The following is a 19,672-nucleotide window of genomic DNA, read 5'->3' on the forward strand; positions in this document are numbered from 1 at the left end:
TCTTTGTAATGAGGGGTCCAAAACTGAACACAGTTCAAGTGTGGCCTCGCCAATGTCGAGGACAGGGACACGATCATTGAAACATAGAACAATTTGGGTTGGAACAGACCTTGAAGATCATGCAGTTCCAACTCCCCTGCCATGGGCAGGGGTACTCCAATACATCAGGCTGCTAAAAGCCACGTCCAGCCTGGCCTTGAACACCTCCAGGGTTGGGACATCCATGAGTTCTCTCAGTGAACTTCAATTAAATGCCACAAATTGGGAGAATGCTCTTGATGACTTTCAGGTATACACAATATCCACATTGCTGAAGTATGTATTTAAAGTAAGGAAGGAAAGGTAAAGCCCCTGCCCTCTTAACATGCCTTTAACGGTATCCGTGGTGTCTCTGGGGATGCCTTAGCCATTTCTGCAGGAGGTGTGTTTTAGAATTGTCATCAAAAGTTCTTCCACCTCTTTGGAAAACATCAGCTGATACAATACAGGTTTGTAAAAAAAAAATTTTCAGAGGAACAGACCACAGAAGCACCTGAAGCCCCATTTTAAAACATACCGAAAACCATGAATGAAAGCTATATATATGTATATCCTTACATAAAAGGAATTTCAGTTCACAGCAATTTTTTCTACCCTTCTGCGTATGGAAGCAGGTTCAGTAATCAGACTATCTAGAAATGTGCCAGCGGTCAACTGTGAAAGTCAGTTCTGTGTTCAACTGTGAAAGTTCATGGTACAAGAGATTGTAGTTGCATCAAAGCCAAGTTTAGTGCAAGCTTTCTTTTTAAAGTTTACAATATATTTTTGTTTAAAATTATGGTGTAGCATTTTTAACATAATATGCACTTTTATCCTGAGGAAAGAGTACTGATGTGAATCAAGAGTCAAGGCTAGTAATTAATAAACCAATCAGGAATAAACTGATGGATGTGACCTTTTATAATTGAGCTGCTCCAGACTGTACATGTGATTTGATGTTTTAATTAAGAAGGACAGAACACAGCAAATAGTAATGAGTTTGCTGTCATACAGGGATGCAGTAAACACATTATAATTCTCTGACCTTTTAATTCTTTTGTATCTGAAATCCTGCAGAGTCTATGCTTGCAAAAGTAAATGTTTTATTCATAGCCGCACATTTTGAAAGGAACTGTGAATGAGGTACAGAAATAATCTTTGGATTTTTTCTTTTCCACAATTACTTTGATATCTGGGTATATGTTACCTCTGTTAAAATTCAGCACATAAAAACTGATGCTTCTAAGAAAACCAAAATAAAACATTTCTTTCTGGAGCACTTACTTGTAGGCATATCTATAAAAATATACTCTACGTATCACAAAAGACAGAATTGGAAACAACCATTAAATCTCAGTTTAAGACTACACTCTAAGGTAATATTCTCCTGCTTTCACTGTCATCTTCATTTACATTCCAGCAATGTATTTGGAGCTCTCCAATGAACGCAGAGGCAAAATATGTTTCTCACACTGCAAGGAAACAGCTTCACAGCCCAACACTTCCAAGACCACACAGCCTTTCCTGCTGCTCATTTTGAAATATATATTATCCATTAGCCATATTTCTAGTCATTAATCATTGCCAGTGGCTTACTAATTACAAAAGCTTCTGATACACAGTGAAAGCAAAATCTACCAAGATGCATTTAGGATGTTTTTCACCTGTTGCTGTCTTCTTACATTCTAACACGAGGCTACCTCAAGCATGTTGAGGTGTTTAAGTGGAGAGTGGTGGAAAAATCCACCGTTTACTCAGTATATCACTGATATATGTCTCGGTAATGACTAAAGTCTTCCTTATCTCTATTTTGTTACAAGCTCACTACAGCTCTCTGTGACATGAAGAGCTCACAGCACTGAGCCATTACTTTGACTTTTCTGACTTCTGTGAACCACGGCCTCTGAGGCAAAAGGTTAAAGAAATATGGATGTGACTGACCCTTTTCTCACTGGTTTAAGCCTTCATGAACATAGCAGGAGTATCAGCCTGTCTATTAGCTGCCCATCCACTTCTAAGGTCTTGGTCCTGACCTTCAAATAAACTGATGGACCTGATCCTAGCTGCATGAGCATTGTTTCAAAGGAGGACTGCATGAGAAATTGCAGTCCAGCACCTAGCTGTCCTCCTTTGAAACAATGCCTATCACAGAGACCAGAATACAGGGTATTGGAGCTGAGGATGCAGCATTACCAATTGAAGGAATCTGGAATATGCACACCAGACAAATGGAGAGTATAACCACCTATAGAAAAAAAACCCTGTTGCTTTCAAAACTGCTATTTTAACACTTATTTTCCAAAAATAAACAAAATCATATCCACATACTGAGACACACCTGGGTTTCTTTTCTATTATTAGAAATAAAAGGTCCAGAAGCTCCACAGCAGTCCTTTAAGAAATACGCTAATCCTTGCTCTCTGGTGTTCAGCATCTCATTTTAGCAGCCACAGTATCAGAGTTAGCACCTCATCCTTCATTCTTCTGTCGTCAAAATTTCATGAATGCTTATGCTTCCCCCAGTTCGTGTACGCCCAACCAGTTTGCAGAAGGGACTGCTGATCTCACCCTGTACACCTGTAACCCATCAATGCAGCAGCAAAAATTGTTCAGAACACTGAATCAAGGAAATAAACTTCAGGCAAAGTAGAAAGTCAGTAAGAAACAGAAAGTAAATTCATGTTCAGATTGGTAAAAAAAATTGTTTGATTTCTCTCCTCTCATCTTTAACCAAAGGCTATTTCTGTTAAATGTATTTTTCTGATGTGTCACACAAGGTACTTCAAGCTTAGTAATAACTTCCTAGCACAAGTTTTTACACGAGCTGAATTCAAGGATATTGACAGTGTGTTTGTAAAACCTTTGGAAGAGGTTTTTTTTTACAAAAGACTGTAAGATAAGTTATCACTGAAGCATCTTTTGCGGTTTGGATTTGTTGTTTGTAGACAGACAGTAAGTGTCTTTACCATGCATATTTGTTGGAAAATAAAACTGCAGGTTCCTGAAGGAATTAGAGAATCAAGCAGACCTGGTTTTGCTATATAGCCTGGTCCCGTTTTTGTACGGAGTCATCACAAGAGGACATGTGGTAGTCCTGCTTTTGTACAACCAAGATGCTGATTTTCAAAGCTGTCACTCTGCGGATATATCATAGGTCAAAGCAGAAACAGAGAGGATTTGAGATTTTTTTACTTAAGGATGGCTTCTTATTTTGCGAGAAGCTCTATGAAAGGACCAAAAAAACCAGTCACTAGGTAAACAATAACAAAGGAGTACAACTGGTGAGCACACAATGGCACACAAAATCAGATGACATCTGATGTTCCTATAGAAGTTGTGAAAATAGATTTAGCAAATCTATATGTTCAGGGTGTCCCTAAGTTGGCAGGTCTTGGAGCATTTAATTTTACATGAAATGACTTTTTGTGCTAGAAAATAAAAATGTCTGAAAGTACTTAAAGAAATTTCCAGTGGCTAATTTATAGAATGGCATCGGAGATGAGAAAGGGCTGCTAACAAGTCCTTTCAACTCCCAAGTAAGTACCAGAACTATATAAACCTCAAGTCATTATAAGACCCTGAAGTGAGAGGCTAAAATCCACCAATGAGATGCTGCATCCTCAGCAAAGGTGGTTTATAGTTTTAAAATTGATATGTTATTGTTATAGTGCATGGTTCTGTGTTGCATATTATTGAATAACTCTTAGAGTGTATTAGTTACAGTAGAGAATTGTCATTCATTAGATCAAATATATTTTAATAATACATTTGACACTCTTTTGTGAACTCTAAGTAATACTAAATTATTAACAATGCTTAACATACAAATTGCCATCATTAGGCTTTCCAGCTAATAACCCACAGAGATTAACAGAGGCATTATACATTATTATTTCAGATTATCTGCAGATTCCAGATGAAATGACTGTATTACTTTATGGTCAGTTCATTTTCAAAAGGTTACTTTTGCAATAATACAGGCAAGTGACATTTTGTTAATGAAGTCTTTTTTTTCAGACACCAGGAATATGATAGTTCACAAACCCACTGACAATAGTCTCATTTTACTGGCAAGTGAATGAATACATTATTTCACCAGCTGTTAGCAAGAACACTGTTCTCGTCTTCTTTTGCAGGAACTGGCTGAACAAATTTTAACTATATTATCATAGAATCGCAAGAAAGTTTATGATAGAAGGGACCCGAGGAGGTCTTTAGTCCAACCTCCTGCTCAAAGCAGAGCCAAATGCAAGGTCAGACCTTGTTGTTTAGGGATTCATCTGGTCAAGTCTTGAAAACTTCCAGGGACAGAGATAGCCTGACCTCCCTATTCTGCTGCCATGTCTCAGATCATCTTCAGTAGATTTGTCAGTTCCCAGTCTGGATCATTGCCAGGGCTTCTTCCTTTCCTAGTACATAACTTTACATTTGTCCTTGCTGAGTTTCATAACTCAACAAGTGCCTGTCTGGCTATGATCTCTATGTTTAATATTGAAATCCACTTTAAAAAGCACGGTTTAATATGCAATACAGAAATTTTCCTACATAGCAAAATAAGACTCTTTGGAGCATGGCTCTACACTGCTTTGCTTCTACTGTTCACTTGCCAGCCAATATCAGAATTATATGCTATCACACTCATGTCCATAATGGCCACTGGCAAAACTGGGGCTTCAGACTTGTCACTTAGATCACTCACCTGAACTAATTTATCTTGGTAACTCTTCTGTCCTATGCTTTGATAACTAGCACTACAGAGGTATGGTATACATTTCAACTTTTTGTGTCACTGATGATATGCTAGCAGAATGTTTGAGAACAGGGAATCTGGGACTTTTTCCATTATCTGCAAGGTTGGTGGAGCAATTTTGTGAGCACAGATCTCATTGCTCCCCTTCATTCCTAAGCTATTCTTTTGTACCCTATTTCTCCAGCCTGCTCTCCCTTCTACTGCACAGTTCTTGCCCACTAGTTTGTCTTTCCCTTATCTTTTTGCTAGTTTATAGTCTCAGCCTGGTCCATCCACTGCCTCCCACCTCCTCCAAATTCAGCTTTTGTTTCCTGGAAGATTATTAAGACTATTGCTTTACCAGTGATGTACTGACAGGATACTAAGCATCCCAGAAAGACAGGATCTCTGCTCTTGGTTCCATGGCAGGGTACCAAAAATAAGTGGAAATAACTATTGCAGGGGAGGTCCTGCTTTAAAGCACATCCAGTGAAATGGAATGGGAAAAGAATTTGTTTAATTTCAACAGATCTCTAAAAACTATGCAAATTTTCAGAAGGATTAAAACTAGCCAAAGACTATAATTATTCATAGCAACAGCAGAAGTCTTGTTCATCCTACAAAAAAGTTACCGCCTTCCAGATGTAAAGTCTTTCCAATACATGGAGAAGACAGGAACCTTCCATAACTTAGTAATAAGATTTTCCACACTGAAAAAAAAAAAAAATCTGCTTTTTTTTCCTGTGAACATCTTTCTGAACTGTTGAAGACCATTAGCCTGGAGAGGAAGTTCGGCATAAAAATGGATGCCCAAGCAGGGAACAGAAGGTAAGGTCTTAATGTGGAACATCTGAAACAGTCTCAGTTGCCTTGGACATTACCTGTTTTGCTTCTAAGTACACAAGTAATTCTTGCTAGCATTTGTTAATCCTGCTAAGAAGGAGTTTAATTTGAGTCTGTGTTTGGGAGAATGGGGCCTCCAACTTTATAAATTCTGAAAAACTGAGTTCAATCAAAGAGCTCAAAATGGAATAACAAATTTATTGAATAAGAAACCTGTGAGAAATCCTTCATCAGTCACTGAAGATCCTGCAGAACTAGCTATACCAGTAAGACAATTAGCATAAAATATGCATTTGTCCATACACTGAAATAACATTCTGGGTTACATTCCTCTGATTTTAATGTTCTTTCATTTTTTTCCCACTCTAGACCCTGAAACATTCTGCTAATCTACAAGCCTTGCTGGTTGCTATCACCCATTGCAGACTATCAAATCACACCTCATGACTCTGTCATTCTGAACAGAGAAGCCAAAACAGAGTCAAACGTGATGCCCTTCAACAGTACCCCTTCTCAGAGGAAGATTAAATTCTCTCATATTAAATCAAATGCTCTTCTTCTTTATCTCTTTATACTGAGGCTGCTCTTGCAACTGAACGTTCATCCCTGTGTTCAGAAAATAACAATCTGGTGGAATAAACCAAGACTTGGTGTTTTCACGGTAGTTTTGGGAGATTTCAGTATGTCACCAAACTGATATATGTGTTCTAACTGAGGTAATGATCTTAGTAACTTTTTACTTGAACACATGAATGAATAGTACAATATGGTCTGCATAAATAATGTTGAGTAATGAATACATAGACATTAAATTATGGTTGTATTTATTTGGAAAAAGTGTTTTCACTTTTGATGCAGTTTTATAAGAGGTGGATATATCTGTGATGAGAAAGGAAGGAGAGGCTATGCAGTTGCATAGCTGCATGCACTGCAGGGACAGTACCAATGGACTGCTTGCCATCAGCTCAGGACGCTTTTAACCCCACCTCCTTGTCCTCTGCCTTCGCTAAATTACTGTCAGCTTTTACTGATCTCTGTCTAAATGGAAAAAAAAAAAAAATCATTGCCCCAAACCCACAAATTGTATTATTAACTTAATAACAGAAGCTTTATCAAATGCTGAATTTAATTAAAGATTGTTCAATCTGATCCTCTAAGCTTTTGTAACTTAGAGACAAATTTCATATGTTATACCAGAGAGAAAAATAAAACCCCACAAATAGAGATATTTTTTATCACCGGAGCTAAATTAATGATTGTAGCATTCTATATCACTTAGAATTTCTAGTCAGTTCCACTAAAGTCTCTTATAACAACTATTTTATCATTTGACAACAAAAACTGAATTCATATTATAAATTGGAAAAATACCAGAAGAAAAGGTTGGAGGTGGCAACAGAGTGGGAACATGTTTAGCAAGAAGTCTCATGAGAATGCTGTGCTGAAAGATCATTCACATTCTAAATATAAACCCTTAATATATTAACCATGCTGTTTCTAGCATAATATAAAATATTTCTGGTCTGAAGCAGAACCAGCAGGACAAGTGATTCTCTGTGATTTACCCATGGAGAAGATAGAAGTTTGACATCCCAATTGGAGGTTCTAGCACATTTTATACCTCAGATATATTTTCTTCGTTTAGGTTCTGTTTAGGTTTAGGTTCTGTTTTCTCTTCTTCCTGTATTCTTGAAAAGTTTAAACAAACTTGATCACAAGAATCAGATCACAAAAAGTCTTGGTCTAGATCTTTAGTGAATATTCAGAATGCTATCTGAAATACTCAGCTCTGGGAATATCTAGGAGAAACCGTGGCTGTGAAGGAGTAAATAAAAGCTCTGCCTTTGTTTGGCTTATTTTCGGAAGTCAATACAAAATATGCCATTCAGAGTTTCCTTTTTCCAATTCCAGTATGTTTTTTACCTACTTTATCACTGGTAACATTAATCAGTAAGAAGGTGTGCTTGCTTTTGTTAAGCCAAATTTCGCTTTTATTTCTGAAGCAAAAGTGGTTGAACAGTAATAGGTGCCAGCTCTAGTCATCCATGCTCCCCACGTGGAACTATCTTGTGTTAAAGCCTTTGCTTGTCACTCAGAAGTCTGAAGCAGTTGTTCACTGGAACATCAATGAAATACATATCTTGGAGGTTACTAGAGAAATGGAAGAGAAACGGAAAAGCTAAATATGAGCTTAACTAGTCATTACCTGGGAAGAGAACAATGACTCATGTCAACTTCAGCACATTAAACAGCCTTCAAGAAACTATTGTGACTCATAAATACTGCACACACACAGTCTGTTCGTCAGTGCAAGGCATTAGTTCTTCTATAGAGAAACTAAGCTTTCTTTTCCTTGAACCTGCTACAGACTTACATAAACATAATTGTCTTGACATCAACCAGTTAATTGATTCAGAAGGCTAGATGCTGTATATGTGTTTCTTGCTGACTGGCTTACATAAATTGTTGATCTGTAAACTGATGTGAAACAGCATATAATAGGAATGACCTTTTTTTTTTTACATAGCAGGTATTGTAAGAATTTGCTTTGGATTGCAATTATAAAGCAACTCTCAAAATCAAACTGAATCCAGACAGGTTTTCTTTGTGGAGAATCTTATGTAAAAGAAAAATATTTTTCAGCAATATTTATAATAAGTGTGTGTGTGTGTTTGTCTTCTGAAACAGTTGTTTTAGTGACAATAATTACATATCTCTTGAAAAGTCAGCAAAATTATTCAGTTAAACAAAGCTAATCAACTTGGCAGTCTCAGACTTGAAGTAGAAGCAAATATAGTATTTTAGCACTACTTAAGAAGTCTGAGTAAAAAATTCCAAGTTAAAAAGTTCCTCTGATTCTCTCAGACAACCTGCTTTTGTAAAGACGTGCACATTTATATAGTAATAGAGACCACACTTTTTGTAATCACGTTTTCCTTCCACATCCTTCCTACCTAAAACAACCCCTTGAGCTCCTTGGTGGTAACTGGGAGGCAGTGTTCTAAAGTGCTCCTGTCTTGTTGTGCCTTATGGGATGGGATGGGGAGAAGACACATACACAAAATCAAATATATTTAGAATGAAAAAGGTATTTGGAGCTACACAAGATACAGTTAGACTTTTCCTGACCAGTCAGGATATGTGAAACCATGTCAACAGAAAGAGGGAAGCAGTCAGTAGATATTAGCAGCAACTACACAAAATCGATATGGAGGGGTAGAAAAGCACAGAGAAGACTTGGTTGAAGGTTAAAGTGATATTGCTGGGATGTGTGCTTATGAGTGAAACAACAAGAAAGTCAACAGGATTCAAGAGAAATACATAAAAGGCTATTGCTGCAAGACAAGCAGCTAGGCTTAATCAGTCAACAATCAGCTGAACTGGATGAGGTGAGGAATAACTGGTTTTCCAGAGAGAGACACTGCAGAAAAGGAGTCAGTGGTTCCAAAAATCTGCCTTTGCTCCTCCGTAGCAAGAAAGGAAAATCTAATTAGAAAAAGCTCCTTCGAGTTTGCTAAGATTCTAAGCAGATAAGAAAATTAAAATGAGTAGTTTCTTTCAATCATTACTGCAGTATGTCACATTTATTCTCACAAATCTTCAAAATAGCTCCTAAGCGCAACATGAAATTCAAAAACCCTCAGAACAAGGAGGCAAAAGGATTACACAAATATTTTTACCAGAAACAGTTATTTAAATTTATGTACAGATTGCAACAGACAGACTAAAAGCTATGTTGTAATTTATTTCTCCTTTTTTTAAAAAAAAAGAAACTAAAATTGGCAATATATTGGCTAATATCGGCCAATATCAGCAAACTTAATTTGGGTCATCATTACTAAGGAGATTGTACTCAGGCATCTACTCACATATGGACACTAAAGCAGAAGCCTCTTTTTGATCTTGATGCACTGTATGTACATTAAAGTTTTTATTTAGCATTGTACAGCTGCACTGGTTCCCTCCCTCCAATTCATAGCTTCTCCTGATGCTGTTAAATTGTTGCAAAAGTGCCTTTTCCAGCAATACAACTTGTACAAGTTCTGGCCTTGCTTTTGATTTTACAGCAAGGAGACACACCGTGTGTTAATATTAGGGCAAATATATCTTGGTTACTCTCAGCAAGGCTTCTGCTTTGTGTGAAACATGCTCAAGCATACAGCCAGTACATATGTTCACTTGCAAGAACAAGTGTGCCTATCACGCTTGCTCTGCACTCCATACACAAAGTGTGAATGAAAATAATTCAAGTTCTGGCACTTATGTTATTTTTGTTAATACCAGCCAAGGCACAGTTGTGTTCTCTTTCCAATTGTCCCAATTTCTTAATTAGTAATGGTGTGTTCTTTTTCAATTACCTATGACCAATACTGACATTTCCAATTCATGTAAATGACCTATCAGTTACTGTTGTCACTAACATGTATGTATGTATACTAGTCTCTGAGAGATACTGAGAACATCCAGACAAATGAAAACCAGAAAGTGTTGTTGCTGCTCTGAGCTGTAGAACAGTTTTCCACTGTGATAAACTGAATATGACCAGACAAATATCACTGGAAATCATACTGCAGGAAAAGGTAACACACTGGACAACACTCTGAGTATAGTTCATATATTTGGTCTGGTTCAGATAGAGAAGTTAATTTGTGATAATCGTGGTGTAATTTTCCAAGCACTGCAGCTTAGCTGCTCCAATTCCCACTAAGGCCACTTTGTCTCACTAGGAGAAAGCAATCTTCCTTTGAAAATACGATAAGCTGTTTTGCCTTTAGCACTGAAGTGTCTCCAGCAAGAAGAGTATGAATTAGTGAACTCTAAATTATACCTGATGTGGACTTCTGTTAACTTCCTTCTGTTAGAATGTCCATAAATAAGGGCAGTGGCTTGGAGCTGACTAGCAGGCTAAAAGATGCCCAGAGAGAAACAAGTCTATCACAGAAGTGACTGGGAAAATGAATCAAGATTGTCTATACCCACAAATGACATTACTGAATCCCTTTTCATCTTGAAGAGGTAGGATTAGTACACCCCAAGGAAGAAGGTAGAATTTTTGAATAAGAAGTTAAGTAGTTGAGTAAAACCTTCGATGTGCCTGCCAACTAACCACTCATCCAAGCAACTAGGGTAGCTGAGTATGGCAAGGTATGTACACACTGCTTTGACCCTAACAAAGCAGCCAAGAGAAGTTGTCCTCTGATGGTTGTTCACTGGCCTATCTGAAATAAGCAAATCCAATTCTTACCAGAAAAGTATCTGCCTTGCACAACTCAGAAGTGTACCAAGCACAACGAGATTCCTCTGGTAATTATCTCAGTGCAAGTAAAGGGGAACAAAGACTTAATTACTTTTCTGCTCCAACAAATGTTACTGCCACACTAATATCCAGAAACTGCACTAGGGAGCATCTGCACCTTTTCCCACTTTAAAATTACCTTCTGTAGATTATTTAATCCTACAGGGCTTTAAGGTGTTAATTAAATCTAAACTCATCAAGTTTCCAATCCTTTGATTGTATTTATCAAAATTCTTTGTTAGCAGGGGTGGGACTTTCTTTGAACTTAATAAAAATATGCTCATAAAACATTGACTGTACGTCCCAAGGGTAGTGCTGTTTTTTCTAAAGATGTAATTTGACAGTAAAAGGCACAGAGGGCTCTGAGTTGCTTTAAGTCAAGTATATTTACTTCTATGTTTGACAACGCATTCTCACTTTCACTTTTTAGAAACCAGGTAAACTAAGAGCAATCATCTGACTGCATTTCAGTCCAAAGCCACACTGACCATAGTCATATGAACTATTTCTATGCACAGTATCTTTTGTTATCTTAGTGTCCTCTGTCCCTGAATATCAGATGTAAATTCCAAACCATGTAATTTTGGGCCCCAAATCTGAGGTATCTGAATTTACTGCCATATTATATTATGAAAGTAGGTCACCGTATGAATTAATACCTGAATATCTGTCAATTTTATGGGGGCTAACAGCAGATATTCACCCTTCTGTCTATACAACTTCTTAAATTACATTCTGCTTCAATGCACAAATTTTATGGTATCTGAATGTGTTGTGAAAATGTGCTTTTTCACAATAATAACTAATACTTTACTATCTTTGACAGCAAGAAAAATGCTCATTAAATACACTACAGAACATTATGAGACAATATGAGATATCCAGGAACTGTCCCTACAGGAAAGCTGGTTTACCTAAGGACACCAGCACATGTTTCCAGTGCCATTTATATTTTTAAAATTGATATAATCTTAGACCAACTACATATCTGAGAAATCCTGAAAGACAGATGAGGTTTCAGAAGACTAGTAAAGATAAACACCATCTTCAGAAAGGGCAACTTTTTGGCATGTTTAATTATTTATTCCGTAAGTTTTCTGTTGATTTAAAATTAAATTAGTACCTAGAGAGAGCAAGTTAAAAAATAAAAAGGACCAATGATTAATCAAGGTAAAATTCTATTAAATGAAGCATATCATAGATATCATATATCTCCATAATAAAGTAACAGGCCTTGGGACTAGGAAAGAAGCCATATATCCTAGCTCTTAGATTTAGACACTGTTTCACATATCACTTTCAAATGTAGGTTAAGGAAGCATGTTTTGGTTGACATTTTTATGAGACTGTTAACACCATATTGGGAAAACACAGCTGGTTTTGCTCTTCATGACTGACTGTCCAAGTAGAAGGATTTTACACATGGGATTGTGTAGGATTCTACCTCAGAGCTAGCACTAGTAAAAACTTCAACTGGTATTTTGGATAATGCAGTAGAGAAGAATATTAAATAGAGCCATCAGCTGCAGAGGATACCTTAACTGCCTGTGAAAGAGTAGGATGCAGATTGAGAATCATCACAAGTTAAGAAATCAGTGTGAAAAATATAGTCAAGTCAACAAGGGAAAATGAGAAGTACTACATTTAGGTACAACTAATTAAATACACAATGTTAAGAGTGGGACCAATTAGCAGTCCTCAGGAAAAGAGTTGCTTCTTTCATCACAAAGTGAATGTGAGTCAATAGTATCAATCTGGAATGAAAACAGAAAACTTGGTACTGGGATGAATAAGCAAAAATGTAGCACCGAAGATGTGAAGTAATGAAATTTTAGTACATTACACTTCTGAAAACTACATGCATCATTTGGAGATATTTCAGGAGATATTAGAGATGTAAAACACTTGGCTTCAGAGATAAGGCAGAAAGAATTAAGCTCATTTCACCTAAAGAAAACTCTGAAGACCTACATTAACGTGGTCTTTAAATACATAAAAAGGTAGTCAGTACAGAAACAGAGTGTAAAATTCTTTGCCCACTACCGGTAGAAGAAAATGTAGTGTTCTTAAATCACAAAAACTTATTTAAATTAGGAATTAGAAAGACTTTTCTATTGGTAAAGACAATGACGTAATGGAACCAATTTGACCACAGAGATCAATTCCATGGTTTTCAAATATTTTAAGAACAGTTTACACAAACCTATGTCAAGAAATATTTGATCTAAGCCATTCCTCTTTCACTTTAAAACCTTTGCCCCTTGTGCTGTCACTACAGGCCTTGGTAAAAAGCCTTTCTCCATCTTTTCTATAAGCCCTCTTTATGTATTGAAAGGCCACAATAAGGTCTCCCCAGAGCTTTCTGTTCTCCAGGATGAGAGAAGGTATTATTAGTTAGGTATTATATTTTGAATGGACTAGAGAGGGAGAAGTAGGAGAGGTGTCAGAAAGATAGAAGACAGTGGAATATGACTTAGCTAGGAGAGGCTTAGTTCAGGGACTGACCTTTCAGCACTGTAAGCGTGCAAGGTACTGACCTCTCCGGTGACAATGTGGCTAAGGAAATCTTCAGATTTCTTGTCTATATCTGCTCAAAGTTTTGACACATCTACATCCAACAATCACCAGTTGCTGTACTGGGGTAAACCTCCAGTAAAGAATGACTTGGTTGTGAAAATTAGGTTTGTTGTGGCCTTGTAGGACAAGTGACTTAAGCCCCAGAAGGCAGGCCACAATGGAAGCATGGGAAAGAAAAAAATGTCTCAAATTATTAAAATAGGAAAGGCCCACTTATCCTTCAAGTTGTATTTTGTGTCCAGTTCTGGGCTCCTCTGTACAAAAGAGACAGGGGCATACTGGAGAGAGTCCAGCAAATGGCCACAAAGATGATTAAGGGACCGGTACAGCTGGAAAGGCTGAGAGAGGTGGGACTATTGAGCGTAGAAAAAGAGACAGCTCAGGGAGATCTATCAATGTACGTAAATACCTGAAGGAAGGGTGCAAAGAGGATGGAGCCAGCCTCTTCTCAGAACCGTCTGAACACAGGAAAGGAAGCAATGGGTACAAACTGAGATACAGGAGGTTCCCACTGGAAATCAGAAAGTACTTTTTTACTGTGATGGTTATTAAACACTGGTACAGATTGCTTAGAGACATTGTGGAGTCTCCTTCCTTGGAGATAGTCAAAAGCTGTCTAGGTAACTTGTTTTAGATGACCTTGCTTGAGCAGGGGGTGGACCAGATGACCTTCAGCTGTCCCTTCCAACCTCAACTGTTCTGCGAACTTGTGAATCTGTAGTCTGCTGCTACTGAGCATGGAGAGAAGTCAGTTCGTTTTGCAGGTTTCCTAATTTTATTTAGGCATCATGCTGCAGAAATCAATGAAGCAGATCACAGGTGAGAAAAGCTCCAGCTTCTTGAACTTCAAGCTGGTGAGGCTGAAGATCTCAGACTGAGAACTACAGAGACGGAAGAAACACAGCAACCCTGCAGATAGTTAAGGGTTCTGTTCACAACAGTGTTTTAAAGTTAGTGAATCCGTGAAAACTGCAGGATCTAAGACTGATGAAACTCAAAAGAAAATGCTGTGATAAGACTTAATAAATGAATCATGAAGAGTAATCCAGTGATAACGTATCTCCTTGGAAAAATGCATATATGATTTCTAGGTCCTGATTTTAATATAACAGACTTTCCAATGTCACCAAATCCAAATTATATTGACTGACTGTACCTGCACAGATCAGCTAAGCATGTGCCATTAATTCAACATAGAGCATCACTTGCTTGTTAGTTACCGAGGTGTTAATATGCGTGTGTGCAGCTGCCATCATCTGAGTTTTGGTCATCTGGCAACAATAAATTATTTTCCTGCTGTCTGAAACAGCAGCAACTACCTGTAAGAACATGTTGTTCTGGAAGCCTTGGCAAGCATGTTGTTTACCTATTTAATCCAATGAGTGACTGCATTTCAAGTAGATAAATAAGCCTGGAAGCACTGCTCATTTAGGCATGCACTAACTAGCTGAACTTAAAATTTGAGTAACTAAATGATTTTATGAATCTTACCCTAAAATGACTGACCGAAAGCCACAGAATGAGCAGTTATGTCTCAGTCCCAGGCTCTCAGTTGCATGACTGGTGGTCAATGGAGTCAACTCCAGCTGGAGGCCAGTTATAAGTGGAGTTCCTCAGGGCTCAGTACTGGGTCCAGCTCTGTTCAATGTCTTCAATGTCTTTATCAATGACCTGGATGAAGGCATTGAGTGCACCCTCAGCAAGTTTGCAGGTGACACTAAGCTGGGAGGAAGTGTAGATCTGATGGAGGGTAGCGAGGCTCTGCAAAGGGATCTTAACAGGCTGGACCGCTGGGCCGAGACCAATGGCATGAGGTTTAACAAGACCAAATGCCAGGTCCTGCACTTGGGGCACAACAACCCTATGCAGTGCTACAGACTGGGGGAAGAGTGGCTGGAGAGCTGCACGGAAGAGAAGGACCTGGGGGTGTTGGTTGACAGCCGACTGAACATGAGCCAGCAGTGTGCCCAGGTGGCCAAGAAGGCCAACGGCATCTTGGCTTGTATCAGAAATGGGGTAACCAGCAGGTCCAGGGAGGTTATTCTCCCTCTGTACTCGGCACTGGTGAGACCGCACCTCGAATACTGTGTTCAGTTCTGGACCCCTCACCACAAGAAGGATATTGAGGCTCTGGAGCGTGTCCAGAGAAGAGCAACGAAGCTGGTGAAGGGGCTGGAGAACAAGTCTTACGAGGAGCGGCTGAGAGAGCTGGGGTTGTTTAGCCTGGAGAAAAGGAGGCTGAGGGGAGACCTTATTACTCTCTACAACTACCTGAAAGGAGGTTGTGGAGAGGAGGGAGCTGGCCTCTTCTCCCAAGTGACAGGGGACAGGACAAGAGGGAATGGCCTGAAGCTCTGTCAGGGGAGGTTCAGGTTGGATATCAGAAAAAAATTCTTCACGGAAAGAGTCATTGGGCACTGGAACAGGCTGCCCAGGGAGGTGGTTGAGTCGCCTTCCCTGGAGGTGTTTAAGGAACGGGTGGATGAAGTGCTTGGAGACATGGTTTAGGGAGTGTTAGGAATGGTTGGACTCGATGATCCAGTGGGTCCTTTCCAACCTGGTGATTCTGTGTGATTCTGTGTATGACTATCATTTCCACCTCATTATTTCTTGTAGCAATGGACTGAGTTTTCCAAGAAAGTGACTGTAAATTTAGAAGAATATAATCCAAGACTGGGCAAGCAGGTCATAAAAAATCATATGATAAACATCTCAGCAAGGTTTGAACATGTTTTTTTCATCTTCCCAGTCCTTGCCTGTAATAGAAATACACTACTAATAGTTCCCGGTTAATAGGTTTCTCCAAGTGTCTGCCATCGCAATGTTAATTTTCTTTTTATGTTATAAAATGAGGATCCAATCCTGAAACACCTCCAAAATGCAAATAACATGTATGTATTACATGTACAAATAATAAGTTTTACTTTTCTGAGTGTACCCACAGATGTTCCGTGAGTAGGAATCACTCACAACAAGAAGGCTTTCAAATCAGATCCAAACCTCACAGATTACATTTAAACCAATACTTGAAGAAACATGAGAGAATATATTTTGTGTTTCACTTTTTATTTTGTAGAGGATTTTTTAATTTAAAATATAAGTTGTACGAAGGCTGAGTTCCAGCTTCTGCAAAGGAACAGAGGCAGAGTTAGGCTACATCACTTATTCTAGGGTTGAAAACATTTTGCATGACTATTGAGAGGTTAAGTTCTTTATAAAGTCCAATGCTGATTTCAGCATGAAATCTTTTCACAACACAGATACCAGCACACTTTGGGACTGACAGGCAAAGTCATCAGCTAGTCCAATTATGCAGGTACAAATGTCTTTTCGAATTTAAGTTAGATACAACGTCTTTCTGAGTAGGAGCCCTGGAGCTTACAGCAGCAGTCGGGGAAGGGAGCAGAATAATAACTGGCAGGAGAAAGGTCTGCTACTTGCCCAGATTTCTGCATCCGACCCTCGTTTTCAGCATTGAGAAGCAAAGAGTTATCTTTAAAAATATCAGCGCTGAAAAGAAAGTCTACGTTGAGAGTACGCCTAGTAACTCCAATACAGGAGCATAGTCCGGAAGCTGTCATTCCAACAGAATTATGCAGATTTGGTGCCCCCTGCTGTCTTTTGTTTTACTGCCACAGTGGCCGATGAAGAGTATGTGTGAATAAAGTATGTGTGCTAAATGCACCGATCAGCACAAAACACCCCAAAGGGCAAAATAAGGACTCTCCTCAAAAGGACACATTTAAACTATAGGGTGAGTTCACAGACTGTTTTGGTGAAGCATTCGGGAGCTGAGAATAGCAAAGCCCTATGTTGGTAGAGTAATGATCACAAAAAAAGGGAAAAGCATTGAGTGCATCATCACTGGAGAGAAATGCACTAACACCTGAGCTTCAGCCTTGACACAGTCCATTGCTTGAGAGCAGGCCCACAGAAATTATTCAGTCTTTGATGAGGATAAAGCTTTATGAAATCTTTGTGGGCCCTCTTTACTCACTCAGGACAGTACCTGCTACATTCCTGCCTCTTGCCCCCAAACAGAGGTTTAAATAGATTCAAATCTTTTGTATTATGGCAGTACCTATAAGTCTCAGGAAATATTAGTACCAGTGGTAGACCCAGTGCATCTACTGAGCTTTTGTACCAATTAAACTGGAATATCTACTCCAGGACCATAGCCAATACAGCCACCTCCCGCATGGGAAAAGCCTGGAGCTAACCCAAAGTAAAACGCCTCCAGTGCATACAGTGTGGCTGTTGGGACAGCTGCACAACCTGTTTCTCTCTATAGAGCAAAACCTTTTGGACTACACTGTGTGCTAAAGTGGATGTACCCACTAATAATGAGACTCACTGCTGCCAATGGCTGTTGGCTAACCTCTCCCTTCCTCTAGCTGCTCATTCCCAGGCCACCCATTCTGTTAGTACCAGCAACCATCTGGCAGCACACAAGGTTTGCTTAACTTTCAGATTCAATTAAAAACTAATCTTTTTTTCTTTTTTTTTTTTTTCCCCCAGAGCAGGTTTTTGGTTGGATTGGTTTATTGCATGGTCATGTGGGTGCCTGGTGTGATGTAAGAAAGGGGAGGAATGTCCTTTTTGGCAGCAATACAGTCTTAGATTGGCTTAAGCTAATCATGAAACTTCTGGCCTAAAACAAATAAGGGTGTGAGATGCAAACAGGTACAATGGCTTCTCCAAAGTAATACAGCTGGGTTGAAATCCTGCAGTATTCAATGGCCAAGATTTTATATCTCTTTTTTAATTTCTCCATTTATTTCTTGCCCCTTACCTGTACTTCTCCTGGAATTCTGCACAATGTAAGTGATGATGAAGCAACGTTACAGACCCCCATCTGAGCCTCCGCAGAGCAGCAAAGACTTTTCAAGAAAGAATGTCTGTTTAGGTGATTTTCTACTGTCAATCAAGAGTAGGCTAACAAATGATAACATGGTCTGTTTATTCTCAAAGACATTTCTTTAAAGGGGCCGTTGTTCAGTAGTCACAGCAATGCATCGGTCAGTAAATTCCATCCTCCCTTTGGTATCTGTGCTTGAAGATGAAAAAATAACCATGAAAACTGCACAGAGAAGAGGCAGTCCTGTCTTGCCACAACAGAGGTGTTTAACAGTTAAGACTGTTGCCTCTATTCCTGAAAATACTAGTGCTAAGATAGCATTGTGCTGTACTTCAAACAGGTGTGTGGCAGAAGATGCTTCATTATTTCAAGTTCTCCTCATGTTGGAAGGCTTTTAGGCCTGACATTGAAACTAAGAATCACCAACTGTTCTGGAAAGGCCTTCTTGTAGAAACATTTTATATTAACGAAGGCCACAATGCCCTTGAAGGACCATGAATGGTGTAGTAAGAGGAAACAACGGATAGCAACAGTAAGCTATGGCTGTATGCCCAGAAGCTGAGAGGGAGGTGTAAGTTAGAAAAGTAGAAATCGTGATAATTTAGGGGAAAAGCATGTAAAATATGCAAAGCTAATTAACCAAGTAAGCATTTGATCTAGGCGTGTGGACAGTAGCAACTAACCAATAGTAGTATAAATTTATATGCATGAACAGTTGTTTGTAACCAATCAAATTATGCCAAGTTTTAGGTGCAATATAATATTGTGTATATAAGGAGCTCACAAAGAGCAATAAAGGTCTTTGATCCAAGATATCAGAGTCCGTGTCATTAATCTCCTCACTTTCTGGTGAACAAGATGAAATTTCTGTCTTTTGTAGGGTCTGAGAAGGGGTTTCAGTTTCAAGAGAAAAGAATTTATCCAGCTTCTCTGACACTTACTTATACACACAAGTCCTAAATGGCCATTTTCAACTCTTGAACTCCTGTGACTTAGTGAGGAGATGGCATGATCTGGATTACATCTGCTGTAGCAGTTTTTAAACAAACATCCTTGAAAACATTTTGCTCCCTGCTACCATCCAGAAATCCTCTTTGATGTTTCACATGTTTTATTTTTATACCTCACTGTTCAAAACACCAGAAGGCAGGAGTTTGGCCTGGTAGTTATTGCACCCTTGTACAAAATCAACTTTCTAGCTATATCCTTTATACTTGTTATTTTACTTGGCATATTGGCTTTGGGAGCTGAGTCTAAAAATTCACTTCTGCCTCCTTCGACCATTGTGTAAGTCGGCAGTCTGTCCTCTTTTCACCTCTTTTCAGGGTGAAACACATCCACACACAGCTAT

At 38.8% G+C, this 19,672-nt stretch overlaps 1 protein-coding gene across 5 annotated transcripts in view; it reads right to left on the reverse strand.

The window, feature by feature from the left end:
* CNIH3 (cornichon family AMPA receptor auxiliary protein 3) overlaps positions 1 to 19,672 on the reverse strand; it is a 134,346-nt gene that overhangs the window by 96,848 nt on the left and 17,826 nt on the right. The window lies entirely within an intron of this gene.

The sequence above is a fragment of the Cuculus canorus genome, chromosome 3, assembly GCF_017976375.1.
Source record: "Cuculus canorus isolate bCucCan1 chromosome 3, bCucCan1.pri, whole genome shotgun sequence".
Lineage (NCBI taxonomy): Eukaryota > Metazoa > Chordata > Aves > Cuculiformes > Cuculidae > Cuculus > Cuculus canorus.